At 34.9% G+C, this 21,346-nt stretch overlaps 1 protein-coding gene across 3 annotated transcripts in view; it reads left to right on the top strand.

The window, feature by feature from the left end:
- LOC115212942 (protein-tyrosine sulfotransferase 1) overlaps nucleotides 1–21,346 on the top strand; it is a 570,511-nt gene that overhangs the window by 521,614 nt on the left and 27,551 nt on the right. For all 3 annotated transcript variants that reach the window (XM_029781786.2, XM_029781787.2, XM_036504171.1), the window contains one exon: nucleotides 6,356–6,386. The gene's annotated coding sequence lies outside the window, so the exon portion shown is untranslated. The remainder of the gene's footprint in view (nucleotides 1–6,355; nucleotides 6,387–21,346) is intronic.

Consider the following 21,346-nt stretch of genomic DNA (forward strand, 5'->3'; position numbering starts at 1 on the left):
AGACCAGACCCTTCAACTGAAGATGGTGGAGAGAGTAGTATTGAGGTAGTGGGGGAGAGAGAGAAGACAGTGAAGATGCAGTGCAGTGGGAGGAGCATAGTCCCAGGTTACAGGGAGGTGTATGTAGTAATGTGGACCAGGGAAATGGAAGAGAGTGAGTGGATAAGTTTCAGAGATTTTGAAAGGAGAGTGGGAGATGAAGGGTTGAGAGAATGCAGTGAGAGGGAGGAAGTATTAGAAAGATAAGTTGAAGTAAACAGATTCGACAATAAAGATTGTGTGCAGGAATATTTGTAAGTGTAGGAGATAGAGGTGGGGGGGGAGAATACAGGTAGCAGGGAGTTGAAAAGATGAGTGGTGGGGGAAATATATATAAAGTTGAAAATGACATAGCGTGTGTATAAAGGTGGCAAGCTGGCAGAAACATTAGCACACCGTGTGAAATGCTTAGCAGTATTTCATCTGTCTTTACATTCTGAGTTCAAATTCCACCGAGGTCAACTTTGCTTTTCATCCTTTCAGGATCGATAAATTAAGTACCAGTTGCATACTGGAGTCGATCTAATCAACTGGTCCCTGCCCCAAAATTTCTGTGCCTAGAGTAGAAAAGTATGTATATGTGTATTTGTAAGTATATGTATATATGTGTGTGCGTATTTTTGTGTGTGTGTGTGTGTGTGTGCATGTGATTCCTGATTCCATTTTGTTTTGTCTGTGTGGCTGGGGGATTATGGCTTAATCAGAGGAAGGAGATCATTGACCATACGCATTTTCAAGGTCTCCAAGTCTAGTAGATGAAAAGGAGAAAGTTTCTTTTGACTGGAAACTTGGCTCTTGCAACTAAGTTGTAACTCTGCTAAAGACACCTTCCTTAAGAGCCAAGTAGGTGGAATTAAACTAGATGATGGATTATGTCTACCACCCAAGAACAGGCATGCTTTCCATATTGAGCTTTCACATGGTTTCTGTCTGTCAAATTCCACATTCAAAGTGAGACAATAGTTAAAAAAACAAAAAAAAAGAAGACACTTGGCAAAATTGTCGTGCAAAGAGTTTGAATCCAACACCACACAGCCACAATACAAAATTCTTTACTGCACAGCCACACCCACCCCAGCTATATGATATTTTTGCAAATAAACAAGCCAATGTTCCTTCTAATAAGATTTTAATACAAATAAAAACACTGATCGTTAGCAATTGTTTTCTGATTACATTTCTTTCTATTTAATTCATTTTATTTTAATTTAGATAATTATTGTTTCTCTATTTAAACTTTTATTGAGGCACCTATTTATTGTTTCAATTTAGCTTAAATATAATTTTGTTTATTCCTTTCATTGAGTTGCTGTTCATATGTATAAAATTCCTAAGAAATTATCTTCCCCATGTTAAAGAACTTGAGTTAATTCAGTCTTTGATATCTTGTGGATTTTCTGAGATAAAATCTGTTTGCTGAAACAAATAAAATCTGACATATTATACCCTATGATTGGTTTTTTTACACAGCTACATTTGATGCCTACCTCAAAAATATTGTCTTTTATTGTTAAGTATATTTGCCACCTAAATGTGGCAGTCCCATAGAGGATGATGCTACTGTTTTTTATAGCCCCAGGAAGACATCTCCTCCAGCTGGCTAATGACACACTGTGTCTGATTATTATTTGCAAAGGGAAATCATCATTCCCATCTCTAGGCTTATATGATACACACAGACCCAGGTTTCATCCTTTTATTAATTTAATTCTTCTACATTATATTTCAAATGGTTGCCTTCCACTTTAGGGCCCACAAAATATTTCAATAGTTATTGACTCTTTACAAACTACAAATCAACCCATACTAAATTCATCATCATCATCATCAAGGTCCTTTAACTGATGCAACCAGTCATTGGAATGCCACTCTAGATGCTTTCTTAGTCAGCCATCATCACTGGTCTCTGTTCTTTGTCATGTGTAGCAGGTCTGTTGTGTAGTGATCCGTCCAGTCTTTGATGTTGTGAAACTAGTATTTTCTCTGTCTGCTTCTCTTTCGTCCTCCATATTTAAAATACTACTCACATATCTGCAGTGGAGAAACTGCTTTCTACACAAACCTTTACTGACTTGCATGTTGCACCTTCAAGCCAACTAAAATGCCATTGTCCTCCTTATCTCATATTTTTACCACAATGCTCTCTGCTGTTATGAAGGTTTTGTGTTTAATGCAACCACCTTTTCCTTGTTATCATCTATACAAAGTATCATCACTTGGACTCTGTGATAAAAGAAAAACATTTCCCAAACCTTTCTTCCAGAGGTACAACCCTTTGAAACCCGCCTTGGATTCCACACTTCCTTTCTCTGTGGACATCAAAATACAGGGATTCAAACAACTAAAGTTCAATCACTTTGTCCTCACCTTTGAGAAAGCCTTGAAAAGGCTACGAATGAGGACCATCTTCCTTAGACTCAATAAAAAAGATATAATAATGCTTAGGTAAAGATATTTCAACAAAGCGTAATTTTTATAAACTTAATGATGTTGAAGTGATATATTATGTATAAAGAATGATGTTGCAAATTTATTCTTTATAGTCAGTTTGGTTTATGATTCAGTAATATTCACTAGTGAACTACATATTCTATCCACATAATTATTATCTAAATTGGAACCTTTTCCAGGGAACTTCCTTCCTACACTCCAATTCACATTCTATTATTTAGCTCCATCCATACCAAGAGTCTACATAAGATAATGTTGCCAAATATACTGTTGTTTCTTTTCTTTATTTAAACATTTTATAAGGATATATTATCTACCACTAGCTATTATAACCAAAATTTGCTTAATACTGTTTACTATTAAGTTTAAGTGCAATGAGCTTTCAGCATTAATTACAGTGACTTTGCTATTTGTTTTCCTTGCACCAGGTCTCCCTAGGTATTTTCCCCAGTCATTCCAAGTTGTTACAACATTTAGCATTCATTCAGTCATTAAAATTCTATAATCTACCTATTATCTAAGATCTGGCAGTAATGGTCAGACTTTACTTTGCTGATAAAACCAAAACATGTCTAGAGTTATTATTGTACTACCAAAGATCAGACTCACTCCCTCCACTCACTGCATTCTCTTTTTAATTAATTGTAACTAATTTAAATTCCAAGGTTGTCTACTCTCTCTGTCTTGTACAGAATTACTCGTTAAGATATTTGTTTTTCTCCTTCCTGCTTATTCAATTTTAATTACATACATTAATTATGTTAGGACTTTACTTTCTGTTTCATTGTTTGGCAATCGTTTGTGCTGAAGTTTGATGAGATGCACAATATCAGTTCTTTAAACAATTTCAAGTTGTTTAGTTGGCTATCATCCTTATTTGTTCAAATGACATATAGAAGAAGAGACAACATTAAGCAGGAACTGACTTAAAATAAAGGGAATCTTGAAAAGAGTCTATTTTTAGTCAATAGCCAATTTTCGATCTTAAGTTTTTCAAGACAAGTTCTTTATACAGCCAAAATCTTCATAAAATTCTACATGCTGAAAATTCAGTAACAAAAATATCAAAATACATATATGTATATCAATTGCATACAACATTATAAAATATATCAGAAAAATAATGATCTTCTTTAGAAACTTCCATTTTTTTTTTCTTCAACAAAAATTCTTTTCAGATTTTTATATGTTCTTTTCAAATTATCACTTTTCCATAAGGTAATTTTTTGTTATGTATTCCAGCTTGTTTAGTTTATTGTCTATAAATATCTTCCACCATTAGTGAAATAAAGTTTTGAAAGAATTAAGCACAGAGGAAGTTATAGAAAAATATTACAAATATATTGCTGCTTTTTGTTCTAGTTGAAAATATCCTGGAAAAAAAATTTCTTTTTTGTATATCTCACCAAATTTTTTTTAAAGGTAGTCTATGTGAAAAGAATCAGGAGAAAGCAGTTTTATTTTATGTATATCTACTATTAGTATCATAGAATAATTCTGAACAAGGCATGAGATTAAATCTCAGAAAAAAATCTAATAAATAATTCTTAACAAGGGATGAAATTTCATCTCAGAAGAAATTTAATATAGATATAATCTAGGAGATTAGTCTAACTTAAAACCTTAATCTTAAAGAAAACTTTTCTGAACCCAAAACTATAAGATTTTTATGTTGCTGGATTCTATTGGCAACAATCTGTTTGTTTACATCCATTTTTTTCCCATGCTGGCATAGGGTCATTGGGAAGTTATTTGAGACAATATTTCACAGCTAGATGCTTTTCTTGTCACAGATCCTTTAATTTTCTCTATTTCCCAAAAACTATCATTCCCAATAGTGACTACTGTTTTGCTCTCGCCACTACTGCTCTCTGCCATCACACACACTATCTCTCCTATTCTCCATCAGTTATAGGGACCCCTTTAGGCTCTTTAGTCTTTCAAGCTGTAAGGTGACCTCTCCAGGGCTGTGCAAAAGCATCATTTACACTCTGTAAATTATTGACACAAGGAAGAAAATCCACCTATAGAAACCTTACCAAAATAGACACTGGAATTTGAGGTAGTCCCCCTACTTGTTCAATCCTGTAGAATTGTCTAACCCATACCAGCATCAGAGTGGGGACTCATGTTAAATAATGATGGAAACTGTATGGAAGCCCATTGAGTGTGCACCACCAACCCCACAACTTGGCAACTAGTAGTGGTTTGTTTACAACCTCTGTAACTTAGTGGTGCAGCAAAAGAGATTGATACAATAAGTACCAGACTTTAATACACTCTTCAAAGCAGTGCCCCAGTATGGTTGCAGTCTGACAACTGAAAGAAGTAAAAGATATATAGGTGCAGGTGTAGCTGTATGCTAAGAAGGCACAGGAGTGGTTGTGTAGTAAGAAGCTTGCTTACCAACCACATGGTTCTGGGTTCAGTCCCACTGTGTGGTGCCCTGGGCGAGCGTCTTCTATTATAGCCTCAGAATGACCAAAGCCTTGTGGGTGGATTTGGTAAATAGTAAGTAAAAGAAGCCTGCCGTGTGTGTTGTCTGTCTGTTTGTCCTCCACTACCACTTGACAACTAGTGTTGGTGTGTTTACACCTCCGTAACTTAGCAGTTTGACAGAAAGAGACTAATGGAATAAGTACCAATTTTAACAAAAAATAAGTACTTTGGTTGTTTTTTTCAACCAAAAATGCTTCAAAGCAGTGCACCAGCATGGCCAGTCAAATGACTCAAACAATTAAAATATATATATATATATATATATATAGCAAAGCATGTAAATAAAGATATTAGATATATAGAGCATAGGTTCAAAACTTGTGCCAGATGCCATTTATTTTATTAACTCATTAATAGCTGTAAAGACTGGGGTGGGGTTTCATAACAGATGTTTGTGGGGTCGGGTGTAATATCCAAATGTAATAATATCCACTCAAAAATATGCGATCGTCTGATTGTTATTTGCTGACTTAATCTATCTAATGACATCAGTAAAACATGCAAATTGAAAGAATATTAAATGTATTACTTTAAAATATTACAGCTGTCTCCTCTTTATTTCACTTTGCCATCGTTGTGATCTTAATTTCCAAAAAGAAAAACTCCTCAAATCCATATTTTACATCTTTCCTTTAGTCTCTTTCAAATTTAGTACTTTCATTCTCCTTGTCACTCATTTACATTCAACAGCACCTCCACCCCAACCTTTTTTATATGTTCTAGCTCCTTTTATGTTCTTTTTTTCTCTTTGTGTTTCCACATGTTCTGTTAACTTCTTTTAGAACTTTTCATTTTATTCCCTGAAAGCCTTTATTTTATACTCTCCTTTCAAGTTCAGTGTTTTTCTTTTATCATTTTTGCTTTTCTTTCATCTTTACACTATCCATTTAACTCTGTATCCCCTTTAAATTATGTGCTTATTTTTCTATTTTCCTCTACCTTCTTGTCCCTTTTTTCTCTTTCTCCCATTTCCCAAGACTCTAATTCCCAAGTACTCATTTAACCTTTCCTATTACAATCCTAATTGATCAAAGAGAATCAATAACAAAAATTTGTTTATTTACAAATTGGATCCTCCATTAAAATCTTTTATAATCTTTATCTTCTGTTGACTCTAAGTAATCAAATGCTCCATCTTTGATTCATTAAGATAGCCACCACGTTTTAAATGTTATCGTCAATATTTTATCTACTTTTTTGGTTAAAACTATAAAATATAAAACAAAGGAATTTTTAAGAAAAACCTGCATTGAAAATATAAATTTTTTTACATGCATGTTTCTTTACTCTTTCTTTTAAAATGTTTCAATGTTAATTTTTCCTAAAATTTCAAAAATATATATTTTTTTATTTGTTTTTTTTATAGGTTTTATGCCGTGGCTTTTGAATGCTAAACAGTGAGTAATTGAAATTAAAATAAATTAACTTTAGTTCTTACATAATGATTTTGCAACACTTCATCTGTTCATTTTTTTCATCCTTGTTACTTTGGTTCTGTTCCCTTGTTAATTTGAGTCTCTGTACTCCTTAACAATACATATATGGAGGGAAACATTTGATTAAAAACAAAAATGTGCTTGCATGTGTGTGTGTGTGTGTGTTTTATTTCCATGTAGAAATAACATGAAGCATTTATGGTTTCTAGTCTTGTATAATTTTTTATAAAATGACACCGCTGTTTTCTTATTTCCCTCCTAAATTACTTTAATTAAAATTTATAGAGTTCTATAATTTATATACTTGGGCAGCTTCCAAATCTTGAAGCTAATTATTCTGAAAAATTTTCTATCTATTGAAAGTCACCCTATTTACAAACTTTTTGATAACACAGTGTTTGCTCTTTAATTAGTTTGTTTTGTTTTCTTAAACTTTCATTCTGCATTAGTCTTTTGATACTAAATCACCTTGAGACTGCCTCCGGTTCTTTGACACAGACTTCCTGTTTTGAAGTGATCTAAATTAAAATATTTCATCAAAACTTCATGTTAATTTGTCTCAGGTATATTTCTAAATTCTTCATTCTTTTCAAAATTATTCTAAATGAAGGCAATCTATTTCAACAAAAATATAGTAACACAAGGATTATATATAAAAATATCTTGTATTTTTTTCTCTAATTTCCAATAGAAAAATCTTCTTTACATTCCTCAATATATACTAAATGTTCTAATCACTCTGCAATAGTAATTCTAAACTTGATATTCTCATTTTCAAGAAAAAAATAATTAAGCAGCATAGTCAGCATCATCATCATCATCATCATCATCGTTTAACGTCCGTTTTCAATGCTAGCATGGGTTGGACGGTTCGACTGGGGTCTGGGAAGCCAGGAGGTTGCACCAGGCCCAGTCTGATCTGGCAGGGTTCCTACAGCTGGATGCCCTTCCTAACGCCAACCACTCCATGAGTGTAGTTGGTGCTTTTTACGTGCCGGGCAAGGCTGGCAACGGCCACAATCGGTTGGTGCTTTTTACGTGCCACCGGCATATCAGTTATCATATATCACTGTAGACGAAAATATATTGATTTCTAACTTTGGTACAAGCCATACATTTTGTGGAGGTTTAGTCAATGATATTGACTCCAGTAGTTAACTGGTATTTATTTTATCAGCCCCAGAAGAATGAAAGATAAAGTGAGTAGCTTGGGCAAAATTCTTGCTTAAAATGTACATAAAATATATTGATCAGACTATAGTTTTCTGAGAGGTGGAATAACTGAGCTCTTCTCATTTATTTTATTCCCAACAATGGCAACCAGCTTTATTTGCTGTTTTTATTTAGCCGCCAATTCCTATTTAACCATATGGTTAAATCACCATATGGACATGTTTTTCTATCTGTTCATTTCGGCACATTTATTGAAGCTACTTGCTTCCTTTTATAGCTTTATGAATATCCTCACATATTCCTGTTAATTTATCTTCCACAGTGTATGGTGTAGTAAACAGTTTTGCTTAACTTCCTATAATCACAAAAAAAAAAAAAAATTGCCCTTCCTGTAAATTCTTTATTTCTCATAGAAACTGAAAAATTCTAATGATATTGTCTACTATCTCCTACACTTGACTTCTAAAAAAGGAAGAAGAAAGGAAAGACAGAAGGCAGGCAGGCATCTGTAGACATGCACGTATGCTTAGAATAACAGATTGTATTGTAATATATATTTAGAAATAACACTATTTACTGACAATGTTGTTGATTTTTCATTTCAACAGTAAAGACTTGTGTTTAATTTTCAATGTTTTAAATTTTACTTTTTATAATCTGTGAAATGACCTGCTAATTACTGTGAATTAGTAGTTAAGCAAACTTTACAACACTTATCTTTTTATTGTATGGCATAAGGTAGTGAGCTGGCAGAATTGTTAGCATGTTGGACAAGACACTTCACAGCATTTCTTCTGGCTTTACACCCTCAAGTTCAAATTACACTGAGTCTGAGTTTGCTTTTCATCTTTTCAATGTAATTCCCCAAAACGTCAGGCCTTGTGCCTATAGCAGAAAGGATTATTGTATAGCATCCATTCTTTTAAATTTATTTCATTGTTTCAGCATCTGTTTTTGTAACTGCCAGTATAAATAGAATGGCATTTCACAAAGATGGATATTTATATATTTTGAGAGCTGTTTTACCAAAATAAATAAAATTTATTGGCCTTTAAGCAGAAGAGAAATTGTGCTCTTGGGTGTACCAAAATGGTAAATGCTGGAAAATATTGGTGTCGACTGTTATGCCACCTAATTCAACTATCTCCACCATCTGGTGGTGTTTGCCAGCTAAGGGACGTAATTCAGCTTTCTTTGCTATGCTACTTGGCCATTTTTTTAGGCTCTTGCTAGGAATAGAACCTGTTAATAATTACACAAGCTAACATAAACATTTATTTGCATTTCTTACAAGCAAAGCACGATTGCTTGAGTATTCAGAGTGGAATTTGTGACTATTTAGTTTTTATTCCAGCATGTTAAACACATAGCCATTACTCAACCTACTAAGAAATAGCCAACAAATCATCCCTCAAACCATAATTTCTTATCTTTAAAAAAAAAAGTGACAAGTTGAACAATGTAGTCCTAATTACACAAGCAGATGGGATGGTCATGGTGGGAATATATTCAATCATAGATCTACGTGATCAGGACTGACCTCAGACTAAACACCAGTAACTACCTCCATTTTGTTACTCAGAAGAAACATTTTTGTATATGAATAAAATAAACTGCATCTTTACCTGTGAGAAATACTTTGTGAATGTGTTTATGTCTGTATCTGACACATTTATAAAAGTGGATTGTATCAATCTACTCACAGATCACATCTGAACATTCTGCTTAAATTTGCAACCAAGATTATTTGACCTTTAACTATTGAAAGCTGATTGAAACAGATTTCTGGAAAATGTAAATTACATGTAGAGGGGTTCCTCATAGCAGGTGGTCTTCAGGAAATAATTTAGGATAAGGTGCACTATTCCATGCATGATTATGTGAAAAAATAGTTTTGGATGCACTTTTTGATGCATGATTTACTGAAAAAATAGATTTGGATGCATTATTTGGCATAACAGTTATTCAAGAAACTAAGTTTGGTTGTAGTATATGCTGCAGGATTTAGTGGGGAAATTGATTTAGTAATACTAAATACATAGGTGCAGGCATGGCTGCTTCACAACCCTGTGGTCTTGGTTTCAATCCCACTGTGTGGAACATTGAGCAAGTGTTTTCTATGGCCCTGAGCTGACCAAGGTCTTGTGAATGGATTTGGTAGACAGAAACTGCAGGAAGCCCATTTTATATATATATATATGTGTGTGTGTGTGTGTGTCTGTTTGCAATAATGGGTACAGAATGTCACCAACTGTGTAAACAACATGAAGTATGAAAAAAAATGAGTTAAATATGCAGACAATGAAAGAAAAAAATGGAAAACAGGACAAGTAACACAAAGAACGACCCTTCATCAGTTGTCAGCTGTCTATCTACTCATTTCAAGCATTCATACATACATATATATAAATAGTTCAAATTTACAGAAAACGAAAGACGAAGACAGGTATAGGAACAAGTAGGTGTATTAGTTTAACACTGAGGGAGAATGGAAAAGTCTTTGACTTTTCAAGCTTATGCTCTTCAACAGAAAGGATTAAGACAAAAAAAGAGAGAATGAAAAAATATAGAGAGAAAAGATGTGTAGGGATTAATGGTTCAACATGATGTATGTATGTATATCTATATGTGTCTTTGTGCTGTGTTTGTCATCTGTCACCTCTTGACAGTCTTGGTTTGTTTATGTCCTCATAACTTAGGAGCTCAGCAAAAAAACTGCTAAGTATCAAGCTTAAGAAAAATAAGTACAGGATTTGATTCACTTGACTAAATCTTTCAAGGCATGCCCCAGCATTAGCCACAGTCCAATGATTGAAACAAGAAATAAGATAAAAAAAAGTAAAAAACATGAGGCCATTATGAATTTGCATGGCTTCAGCATGTATTATGAAATGGATATTTGAAGTCTTTTAAGTCTTGAATTGTTCTTTTTTTTCCCTTCAAATTGCAATTCTTTTCTATTTAAACAATGACAAATTAACATCAAATGATAGTAAAGAAATTTTCATTGGGAAAAAAGGAGAGTGTCTGAATAAACAGTTGTCTGTATTAACAAGGGAAATGATACTGAATTTCAAGGCTGCAAATAAATGGGAAGATATATCAACTGTATCTAGGGCCACATTAGCCAAAGTGTCTTTCCGTTTTTTTTTTTTAAATAAGTATGAGTTGAGAAACCTGTGGCTACTATCTTTAGCTGGTGGAGCAACAACATAGGAACTCCCCACCAATGTTTTTGCCTTTTATTCTTTTAGCATTAACAGTTGACCTTTCACCAATACACGTGGTCTTATGTCCTAGAAATAATAACTGTTGGTGTTGTTATTGCAAAGGTGGTGAGCTGGCAGAATTGTTTGCATGCCAAACAAAATGCTTAGTAGTATTTTGTCTGTTTTTAAGTTCTGAGTTCAAATTCCACTGAGGTTAACTTTGCACTTCATGATTTTGGATTTAAGATGAATACCAGTTGATCAATGGGATCAATGAGATTATTTACCCACCTCCCTCAAGAATTGCTTGCCTCCTGCCAAAATTTGAAACCATTATTATTAATAAGGCAAAGGTGGAAAGTTGACAGAATTGTTAGCACACAGCTCTTTACATTCCAAGTTCAAATTCCAGTGAGGTTGACTTTATCTTTCATCCTTTTGTGGAACAATAAAATAAGTGCCAGTCAAACACTTATCAATTAACCCTCTTTCCCCAAAATTTCATTGGCAGACATATTCATTCTTTATATATTCTGGCAGATTAAGGCAGCAAGCTGGCAGAATGGTTAGCACACCAAGCAAAATGCTTAGTGGTATTTCATCCATCTTCCCATTCTGAGTTCAAATTCTGTCAAGTTTTCCTCTTCAGACTGACTGATAAAAGAAAATGAACAAAAGCAAAGTTGGTTTTTAGATATGACAAAATTGTAGATGAAATACAATAGTACTTTCTTCATCAATTTGTATAGAAAATTATAAATAAATAATTTTTAAAAATTATGAGAGGTAAATATAGTAATGGAGCTAATCACTGCCTGGTAAATCTGTACAGTTGATGTCATTTGTGGTAATCACTATGGATTACAATCATGAAATGCACTTGAAATACAAGAACATTAGTAATAATTCAGCTGCTGTGTTCACTAATCTTTGCCCTGAGGGAAGAAATCTTAATTACAAAAAGTGAGCTAAAGGAAATAACACAAGTGGGCCAATGGTAAGTCATGATATACTCAATGGCATATACAAACAACTCTTCACACTAATTGAAATTTACCTTTTAGTTGGAGAAAGATTACAAAAACCTAGTGGTGACTGTTGGTGATTCTGTTAAAGGTGGGGAAATCATTTTAAGAAAGTACAAATTAATTTCACAGAAACTTGAATGTTCATGTATAGTGGGTAAAATCTGATATTTGCTAGCACTGTGGCAATTTTAGCTAAATTATAGCAATAGCTTTCTTTAATGGCATACCAGATTGAAATAAAAATTTATTGTGTCTATGATACTATTTGTTATTATAAGCTGCAACCGTGATTCATGAACACACACACATCTACAGTTGAGTTCTTGACTGAGTGCTATTCATAAGAACAAAATATAAAAAACTCAAGCAGTCTTGTTTTAATTTGAAATTATTTATATTATGACCATTGGGGAAATCCCAGTTAAACAGTAGATATTATCTGTTGATCAAGTAAATCTAAATCTAAAAATCGAAATTCTTCCATTATAGTCATATTTGCCAAAGATTTCTCTCAGAACACTGAAGGAATAAAAAAAACATCAAAATATTATTAAGTCTGAAATTATTACCTTTTGTCATCAAATTTTGTTTATCTCCAGAGATTAATGAAGTGTTAGTGAATTGTTATCTAAATAGAATTGAGTTAACATGAAGACTAACATCATATTTTCATGTTTGCTTCATTCAATAATGACACTCTTCACTTTGTTCATCTTGACAATGCTTCAGGGAAAAAAAGACTTCTTAGTTATCTCTTCAAACACAGAAGCTACAAGTTGCAATATTATAGCTGAAATGATACTATAACAACCCCTCAGTGCCACTAATTGAAATATAATTTCTTTAATATGATAGAATTTTCTCTATAATGAATATGGTGCCCACAACTTCATCCTAAGTATACTACAATTCTGATCTTATGTACAACAGCTATAAGCTATCAACGATTGACACAGAATTAATGCTATGGCTTCTGTCTGTCTGTTTGTGTGTATGTATGTATATACATATATACATGCATGCACACACACACATATATATATATATATATATATATATATATATATATATATATATATATACTCTTTTACTTGTTTCAGTCATCTGACTGCGGCCATGCTGGAGCACCGCCTTTTTAGTCGAGCAAATCAACCCCGGGACTTATTCTCTTTTGCCGAACCGCTAAGTGACGGGGACGTAAACACACCAGCATCGGTTGTCAAGCAATGCTAGGGGGACAAACACAGACACACAAACACACACACACATACATATATATATATACATATATACGACAGGCTTCTTTCAGTTTCCGTCTACCAAATCCACTCACAAGGCATTGGTCGGCCCGGGGCTATAGCAGAAGACACTTGCCCAAGATGCCACGCAGTGGGACTGAACCCAGAACCATGTGGTTGGTTAGCAAGCTACTTACCACACAGCCATATATATATATATATATATATATAATCATCATCATTGTTTAACGTCCGCTTTCCATGCTAGCATGGGTTGGATGATTTGACTGAGGTCTGGCGAACCAGATGGCTGCACCAAGTCAACAATTGTTCTATGTTCACTATCTGATCCTGACAGAAATCCTTCTCATCTGAGAAAAGCCAAAGCATATTCAGTTGGTGGGGATGCCTGAGTTTGTTCAAAAGCTTCATAGCGTGGGCTTTCCTCCTGTCCTTGATGGCTTGTGATAAAAATTGGCCCTTTCTCAACTTGTATGAAGAACACTGAATGTCTTCATGTACTGCCTGACTGATAAGAAACTCAGACACTTCCATGTGCCTGGCAATGGATCTGACTGACTTTGAGGAACGATCAGAGTGAGTTTTTCAAGCTGTCATATCTTCACAATCACCATTAGATTCATCCAACTCTTGGCGAATCTTCTGTACTGTCCTCAGATTGACACACAAGCACTCTGAAATGTTTGTATTGGAGCTTCCAGCACAAATGCCAAGCAGTACAGCCTGTCGTTTCAAATTTCTGGCAGCGTGCATTGCATCATGGTGCTGTTTTTCTCACAGACGGTGCCCAACGGACCCTACTATACTGTGTAGTTGACAAAATCAAAAACAAACAAGGCACATGCGCAAAATCAAAATGATAAAATGGCAACAATTTACCCATCACACCCTGTATATGCATGTGGTGTGTGTGTGTATATTATAATCCTCATCACTGTTTAACATCTGCTTTTCATGAGGACTGGCAAGCCAATCAGATCTGGCAAGGTTTCTACAGCTGGATTTCCTTCCTAACACCACCCATTCCAAGAGTGTAGTGGGTGCTTTTTATGTGCCACTGGTACGGGAGTCAGTCAGGTGGCACTGGCATCAACCACATTCAGATGGTGCTTTTTACATGCCACTGGCACAGGAGCCAGTCAGAGGGCACTAGCATGTGTGTGTGTGTGTATACTCTTTTTACTCTTTTACTTGTTTCAGTCATTTGACTGTGGCCATGCTGGAACACCACCTTTAGTCAAACAAATCGACCCCGGGACTTATTCTTTGTAAGCCTAGTACTTATTCTATCGGTCTCTTTTGCCAAACTGCTAAGTTACATGGACATAAACACACCAGCATCAGTTGTCAAGTGATGTTGGGGGGGGGGACAATCATATACACACACGTACATATATGTATATAAATATACAACAGGCTTCTTTCAGTTTCCATCTACCAAATCCACTCAAGGCTTTGGTCGGCCTGAGGCTATAGTAGAAGACACTTGCCCAAAGTGCCACACAGTGGGACTGAACCCGGAACCATGTGGTTGGTAAGCAATCTACATACCACACAACTACTCCTATATATATATATATATATATATATATATATATATATATATATATGCATGTGTGTGTGTATATATGTATATGCATGTGTGTGTGTATGTATATGCATGTGTGTATGTATATGCATATATGTATATGCATGTGTGTGTATATACGTATATGCATATGTATATGCATGTGTGTATATATGTATATGCATATGTATATACATGTGTGTGTATTTGTATATGCATGTATGTATATATATATATATATATACATGCATGTGTGTATATATATATATAAGTATATGCATGTGTTTGTAAGTATATGCATATGTGTGTATATATATGTATGTGCATGTGTGTATATATGTGTATGTGTGCATATATATCTAGTCACTTTATAAAAGTTCTGTTCTCACTGCTGTGAGTTCTGCTATGACTGATCTACCTGTTACCTTTCACACATCTTCTATTTCACTAAACATATGCCAAAATCATCATCATTTCTCAGCTTTTAATCAGAAACACAACATCAAAATAGAGATATTGACTTTGTTGTCAGCTAAAAAATCTCTTTTGCAGGATCTGCCAATTCACGAATGTATATTTTCTCTCACATACACATCATAAACATTTTCATGTTTATACAGTTATTAATAAAACTAATTGTGCCAAGCTTCTCTGTCTCGGATTTCAAGATAAATAGCATTTCATGTTAGAAAGATACATGTACACTTAACAATAGGTGCCAGGCTGTCTCTGCTTTCACCAGAGGCAACATTATTTGTGTTTGATTATCCCTTGGATGATGATTCACTTCTAAAAAAAGGAAGCCTGTATTTGTGTTGAATATTCATTTATTTTCTTCTTTAAAAAGAACTTGTTTTAAATTACTTATTCCTTAATAGCTGACATATGACATTGTCTTCAGTAGCAATACTACAACAACAAGAATAACATATACTTTACAGATTTAGATTTCAGTTCACATTGTGAAATCCTACACAAGATTCTTCTTTTTATATTTGATATAAAATTTCTTTCCTTTTGGCTATCATGTATATATAGCTATTATTGTGACACCTACACTGTAAAAGATTGATTTCATTGGCTAATTGAATAATGCAAATCATGTTTATTAACATTGTGAGTGTATTTGTGTGCATATGCATTAAAATGAGCATATTTTCAGGCATGAAATGTGCAATAATGTCGATAGTTTATCTGATCTGTAGTCAGTAATTAGTGTGTGAAATCTGAATGAAGAACATAGTGATTTAATTGATGATATCAGAGAAAGAAATCTGATAGTTATCGTAGAATTATGCGAAACTCTGGTTATAATTATTGGTAAATTTCTTATTGGAGATCAAAACGAGTCGACAGAAATGAAATTGTGGTGTAATTTTAAATATCCTAATCTTTGGTCGATAAATCATTGACTGTAGTTTATTCTGTTCAAGGAATGTGTGTGTACATATATATACACATACACACAAACCAAATATATGTATGAATGAATGTGTATGTATGTATATGTATGTATGTATGTATGTATGTATGTATGTATATAAATATATAAGGCAATGAACTGGCAAAATTGTTAGAGTGCCAGATAAGTTGCTTTGCTATAATCACTCTGTCTCATTGTGCTCGGAGTTCAAATCTCATCAAGGTCAACTTTGCCTTTCATCCTTTTAGGGATCAATAAATGAAATATAATTTCAATACTGGGGTCAATTTTCTTTCTGTCTGCTTCTTTCTTGCCCCAAGAACAAATTAGCTGTGGTCAGACCAGGAAACAGATGAGCTCCACCAGGTTAAAAAATACCTAAGACATATTGTATTTCATGACAGAACCTTCCCCACTCTATCAAGGAGTGGGAAGGCAAAGCATATATATATAATTCTCTTTCACTATTTTTAACTCTTCCATCACATTTCTTGACATTTTTGTCAGTATACACCACTCTTCTCCCACTACTTCCATCCACTACAAACACACCAACTCACACTCCTACTTAAATTCTCCTCCTCCCACTCTAACCCACACCAAGCTCTCCATCCCTTACTCCCAATTCCTCCGGCTGCACAGGCTCTGCAGTGACAACTATGACTTTGAGTCTCAATCTCAACTCATAGCTTGCCACTTCATCCTTCATGGATATCCCCTCACTACTATCCACACTGCCTTTGCCAGAACATATTCCATATACCATGCCTCTGCTCTTTCTCCTCACACCCATACCACCATTGACCATCTCCCATTTCCCCTCACCTACCACCCCTCCAATGCACCATTCTCCAAGCCTTCCTATGACTCCAGTCCAATCCCTCTACCTCTCACATCTTCCTCAACATACCCTTCCCTCCTTCAAATGAGCCCACAACCTGCATGACCACCTGGTCCACAGTTTTTTTCCCCCACTCCCACCCACACTGCTATACTGACCCCTACCTCTCCAATGCCAACATCCTCACAGGCATCCATCATATCACTGACTCCTTTACCTGCACTTCCAGCAACATCATTTACTGCATCTCTTGCTCTTTCTGGCCTTCCCTGTACATTGGTCAAACGGGATGCCACTTGGCTGACCGGTTCACAGAGCACCTCTGAGATATCAGGCTCAACAATGACACTCTGGTCATGTGCCATTTCTGCTCTACCAGTCGTTCACTACATCTGTGTTCAGACTGTCTTTGCATAGGGGCCATCTGGACTCCCACCTTCGCTGTGAACAGGAATTAATTTTCTCTCTTCACTCCTTTGCACCACATGGGCTCAACTCCCTCCTCTCTTCACCTGACCCCCCCTACTCTCCTCATCTTACTCCCCTTCCTCTCTTCACTCCTACCCATCTCCTCTCTTCACCCCACACACCACACTACCCTACACCACTCCAAACACTAGCACTGACCAGTTCCCAGCACCCACATCCACAAACAATCTTCAATAGCATCACCACACATACCACTATATGAACAATCACACGTTAGATGCACATGCCCACACACATCAAAGTCACTAGCCCCTATTCACACTTACACATTCACACACCATTCTCACATACACACTTTCATGTGAGATCGCCATCACTTTATCATCTCCCTTTTTTCCAACCTCTTCTTTCAAACATTTTTCTAATCAGTTGCCATGTTTGACTGCTAAATCTATGGGTTTTTTTCATTCTCTCTCTGTTTATTTTCTCTTATTCTTTTCTGTTGAAGAGCATAAGCTCAAAATGTAAGAGGCTTTTCCTTTTTCCCGAACATCAAACTATTACACCTGCTTGTTGTTCATACGCCTGTCTTCATCTTCTGTTTTTATATAAATTTCAACCATAATATAGTAATGTTTGTATGTCGACATAACATAGCAGTCCTGTAGAGGACAATGTTACTGTTGTTTTAGCCTCAGGAAAACATCCCTTCCAGCTGCTTAAGGACACACAGTCTGTGTCCGTATATAGCATTTGCAAGGCAGGTCATCACTCCCATCTCGAGCCTTATGTGATACTCACAGACCTAGGTTTCTGGATGTTATCTGTCCTCAGTGTGAGACAGTCACCAGCTAGTGACAAAAGCTATCTCCACTTGCAAATACTACATGTTCTTTAAGTGACATGCAGTTGCTGATCTCGTATTGTGAAAAACATGTTTTAAATCTCTGAGCGAGAGAAACACAGTAACAGTATTGGATAGTAATGTTGATATGCCAACATAACATGGCAGTCCTGTGAAATACGATGTTACTGTTGTTTGAGCCCTGGGAAAACATCTCTTCCAGTGTCGGTCAGGGAGTTTGACTGGGGTGGTACATCTGTCAAACAGTAACGCAGGTGTCCCAAGGTGAGCTCAGTGTGGACAGAAACCACATGTCGAGCAAAAGGGTAAAAGTTTGCTTGAACTCGATTTTTAGTACAAATATGGACCACGAAAGCATGGCCCATCAATCCTTTCCGAACAGCAGCAAGCTATGCGCCCGCCGAGAGGTGTCAAAAAAGTTACCACAGGGATAACTGGCTTTTGGCGGCCAAGCGTTCGCAGCGACATCACTTTTTGATCCTTCGATGTTGGCTTATGTGATACTCACAGACCTAGGTTTCTGAATGTTGTGTGAGACAATCACCTGCTAATGACAATTACTAGCGATCTCCACTTGCAAACACACACATTTTTTATTAAAGCTGCAAACTTATATCAAGACTATTACTCAGAGTTTCATGTCCCTTTCATCAGACAGCTGTTTACTTCACAACTGTCAGATGAATTGGAATGTAAAATGCTGAGTAACAGTTTTGTGATAATTTTACAGCTTTAATAAAAGTATATTACTCTATGTTTGGTATTCGAGTACTATTTTTTCCACTTCATTTTGCTCTTATATGTTCACCTGTGTGTGTTTGTTTGTGGTTCTGTTGTTTAGCTCCAATCTTGATTGAGCAAAAGCAATCCAACCATGATGATTCTGCGTAATTATGCCAAGGTATCTTTTTCCCAAGATGGTAGGGAGAAAGAGAGATTTGAAAGAAATTTAGTTGCTATTTCTTGTAGTTTTCATTAACTTGTTCTTTTATTCATCTCAGTCATTTTGATTGTGGCCATACTGGAGCACTACCCTTAGTTGAGCAAATCGACCCCAGGACTTATTCTTTGTAAGCCTAGTACTTATTCCATCAGTCTCTTATGCTGGACCACCAAGTTATGGGGACATAAATACACCAGCATCGATGTAAAGCAATGTTGGGACACACACATAAACATATACAAGCACATATATATATATATATATATATATATATATATTATATATATATATATACACATATAACTGGCTTCTTTCAATTTCCATCCACCAAATCCACTCACAAGGTTTTGGTCGGCCCAAGGTTATAGTAGAAGACACTTGCCCAAGGTGCCACACAGTGGGACTGAACCTGGAACCATGTGGTTGGTTTGCAAGCTACTTACCACACAGCCACTCCTGCGCCTATAAAAAAGACAGCCGAAATACCGCTAAGTATTTCACCCGGCGCGCTAACATTTCTGCCAACTCACCACGTTGTGTGTATGTGTGTGTGTATGTATGGATAAGATATTAGCTTACCAGTTCATATATACCAAAATTTATAATGAAATGAATAAATGCTGCAATTATTATTATAAATGCTGCATGTTAATAAGCATGATTAATTGTTTGTTTTAAATAGAAAATCACATTAGAACAGAAATATAAGTAAAGTGACCCACAAGAATATGGAAACTAAAATAGGTTGTAACATTTAATCCGCTTCGAAATTTAATAATAATAATAATAATAATAATAATAGTGTGCTGCAGTTTTCACTCTACATTTACAAGTAGAATGACCTTTTAATGTTCATGTGATCTCTGAATAAACTAAGTGGAAACTATTCTTGAATAGTCATGTCATAAATAAATGCTGGTTTTCTATAAGAACGTGTTAAAATTTAATTTGAGCAAGCAACAGTGCAAAAAAAAAAGAAAGAAAAGAAAAAGAGAGAGAGAGAAAAATAGAGAAAGGAAGTCATTTGAGATGTTTACAAGGGTTTATCTAAGACCCCTAGGCAATATGTAAAACGAAAAAACATTTGAAGACAAACGTTTTTAGATATGACAAAAATGGTAAATGTTTAAGAAAACCTGTATTTATATAATTTAATTTCTTGAAATATTATTAAATTTTTTTTCAGAAATGCATTTTGGCTTTTGATATTCTTAAACTCAATGGAAATTAAAGTAATGTTCATAGAGCTAACATGAATGAATTATGTCTTTTGGTTTCATTTTCCACATACTAAGAGAAAATAAACCTCTTCTAGTTTTGCTTGGCACAAAAATTCAATAATAGTCAGAGTGAATATGGTTTTGTGAGAACATGTTAAAAATACATTGGAGAAACAGCAGTAAAAAACAAAAATGTTTAGTTACATGATATTAATAATAAGTTAGGTGTGCATAATGTGCTGTGAGAGTGTACATGTATATTGTAAAAGTCAAATATGTAAAAGCAGATTGATAATGGTCAACAGTAAAAAGATAGGTAGGGAAGTTTATATATTTTAAACTGATGGAAATATTAATTGGCATCTCATTCTGCAAACAATTTAAAACAGCTGATTCTATTCTATTGAGGAAAAACCCAAGAGAAAGGTAACTCTAGTTGAAAGGAAGAAAGAGAAATAAGACGGCTTGTCTGTGGCTGTTGATTGAAAATAAGAGAAAATCTTGACTTCTAACTTCAATAATTCTATAAGTAAGTAGTCCAACAGTCTAAAACTTACTTATAAACTACTGGTCTTTGATTGGTTAAAATAACGTATAAAAAAACAATGAAACAATAAAATGTTACTTGAATGAGATTACTACAACCCTTATTATGTTGGTTTCAGTTTGACATTCTTAGCATCCATTTCATTTTCTCTAAATAATTAGTTATATAAAGTTTATTAAAAGATAGTGTTTCACAAAAATTCTTATATTTGCAATTACTTTCATTATAGTTCTCATGAATTTTGCTTGTATCCTGAAAAACTCTACCAGAAAAAAATTAAGATAAGCATGTAACATATATTTTGGTGGGTAACCACTTAAAAGTGTTATCAGATGCCAAGTGATTACTAGGATTAGAGCAAGTTATCTTAGCTTCCATCTTCTCATAAAACTAGAGTGCTATGATTTCCTTGACAAA

This window comes from Octopus sinensis, linkage group LG6 (genome assembly GCF_006345805.1).
Source record: "Octopus sinensis linkage group LG6, ASM634580v1, whole genome shotgun sequence".
Classification (NCBI taxonomy): Eukaryota; Metazoa; Mollusca; class Cephalopoda; order Octopoda; family Octopodidae; genus Octopus; species Octopus sinensis.